Consider the following 2,560-nt stretch of genomic DNA (forward strand, 5'->3'; position numbering starts at 1 on the left):
AGGTGTGAAAAGGTCATATTTTTAACCTTCGTAATCATGATTTAATACACTGAAAGCAAAAATAATCTTTAATTATTTACTGATTTTTTTTTTTTTGAGATGGGGTGTTACTATGATGCCATGGCTGTCCTAGAACTTGCTATAAAGGTTAAGCTGCCTTTGAATTCACAGGGAGCTGAGTGCCTCTGCCTCCTGAGTGTGGGGATTAATGGTGTGAGCTACCCCATCCGTCTAATTTCTTATGCTGTGATTAAGCATAGTCTTGGATGACTATTACATAAACAAAAAAAAATTGCAACACAATTAAAAGGCAATGCAAAGGAGATCACAAACACAAATGTCTTTTATTATTGAATCACACAAACAATAGCTTTTGGATGTTGCAACTGCTACATATTTGTACACAAGGAGAAAGCATACAGAAGCAAAACTGAGAGTTTGGGATTACATGAATCAGGGCTACCAATGGTTTAAAAAAACATGTTATCAGAATCTTATTTTTTCCACTCCACCCATGCCTCTTCATAACTTAGAAGAACTTTTAAAATTAACTAAATTTGTCCTGACAATTTCAAAGCATGTATGATGGGTGCATCCTTTTTATGACCACCACCACTCTCTTATCTGTCTCTCACCCTGTCAATTTTCCCTCCTCCCTTTCTATTTTTGTGCCTTTTTATTGTGTTTGTGAACCACTGAAGTTAACCATGGCCCTCTGAGTGAGCATGAAAATGGGTACAAAATGTAGGGAAACCCTGCTACTTAAGGTTAAAGTCTACATATCTGGATAGCTCCTCTGAGCTTGGCACAAAATGGAGGACTCCCCTTTCCCAGCAGATCTTCCCCTTCTCTGACCTTGTCTGGGAAGCCTGATCCCCTACAACCTCTACCTGAAGAAGATCATAAAGCCCTTGGCAAACCTGCAAGTTCAGTTTCCCCTTTCCCAATAAGAACCTGTCCAGCAAGTAGCTGGAATTCCTTGAATGCCTCTCCATACAATGAGGCTTTTACAGTAAGTACAGTAAGCTTCTGCTCACCCTGGAAACTCTTTCCCACTCTCCAAGGTCCATATATAGCTCTTGTTCATCCTGAACAAAGTGTATGCACACTAGCTAAGATCATCAGAGAGCTGTTTCATTGAAGATTGTCAGAGAAGGCCTTTGCCTAAAACAGATATAACACCAAGAGTCTCAGAAAATGCCTTTTTACCCCCAGAATCCTGCAGAACCCCACATGTTCCGGACTCTCATTCATTCTCCAGGCCAGGAGGGTGCATATCACATCTGAACCCAAAAATGCATGCTACAGTTGCCCAGTGCAGAGAGGTCATCCCTGAAGCAATATATACACAAACAACAAAATGGGTCCAGCAGCTTGTATTTATGTTTATTTGTGCATACATATAGGTGTAACAATAGTAGTCAAAGTAAAGGAAACTCACATGAGAGTGGGGGTTTGAGAGATTCTAGGGACGGTAGCTGACAGTGGCTGGAGGGAGAAAAGGAAGAAAGAAACGGATAATTCTATTTCAAGTAAAAGCATATTAAAAATATACCATTTAAAATGTTAATTTAACTGATCCCTAGAGGCATTGAAGGAGTGGATACTGTGTCATGTGTGCATCAGTAGGCGATAGAGAGGTCAGAGGCTATGTCTACACTCAGTGTTCTGACCTGTGGACATCTGAATGATTAGTAGTACGATGTTCTCTGAAAAAGTGAGCCTGAGATGACTACGAGTCTGGCACCAGGGGGTTCTGACAGGGAGCTAGCCTGAGGTAACCCCTAGTCCAGCACCAGGAAGGCCTGGATACGATCCCAGGATGGGGAGCAAGCTGAAGACTAGAAGAACCACACCTGGGGGACTTCGAGCCCAGGTGGGAGCAATCCCAAGACAGAGGACCCTTGTTAGGGGCTACTTGGGTGGTCAGGTGAGGAGCGAGCCTTGACAACCACCAGACTGGAACCATGGAGCCCTAGATAGGGGGGGCTAACCTGAGATGATAACCAGTCCAGCACAGCTCGGATCTGGGGCTGGGGAGTGGGTGGGTGGAGACCATGCCCACGATGCCTCCTGCCAGGTGCCACAATGCACAAGTGAGGCATAGCACTCCTGAGACCACTCTTGAGATGATTCCAGATACTCAGAGATCCTTTAGCTCCACTAAAAGGAGTGGCGAGAGAATGGAAAAAGAAAGAGAAACAGAAGGCTATGTCATAAGAGTGAGAGAACTGGGAGAGCAGGCTTTGCTCCTTGCCTGTGCAGCAGGGTAGAGCTGGCCCTGATTGTGGGATTTGAGGATGAGCCAGCCCTGAGTGAGAGTGGAAGAGCCAAAGGGCTGACCAGGTTGGATCCTTCTCAGGCCCAGATCCAGGGCTTTGAATTGGCCCACCCCATCTATCCCACCAATGAACTGCTAGAGTGTGAAGGTGCCAGTCCTACAGATATAAAACTACAGGATCTCCATGACATAGGGCTACAATAGAATATCTGCGAGGAGTCCCAGTGATGGTTTCAGTATTGGTAGAGGAGCCAGAGGTCTTGTACCAGGATGAGTCAT

The 2,560-nt window shown here is 44.7% G+C and overlaps 1 non-coding gene across 1 annotated transcript; it reads left to right on the forward strand.

The window, feature by feature from the left end:
* Positions 1 to 1,574: 1,574 nt before the first annotated feature.
* On the forward strand, positions 1,575 to 1,705 carry LOC115030515. Its single transcript, XR_003836107.1, has one exon. It is a non-coding gene; the product is annotated as a small nucleolar RNA SNORA17 (small nucleolar RNA).
* Positions 1,706 to 2,560: the final 855 nt, after the last annotated feature.

This window comes from Mus caroli, chromosome 2, assembly GCF_900094665.2.
Source record: "Mus caroli chromosome 2, CAROLI_EIJ_v1.1, whole genome shotgun sequence".
Lineage (NCBI taxonomy): Eukaryota > Metazoa > Chordata > Mammalia > Rodentia > Muridae > Mus > Mus caroli.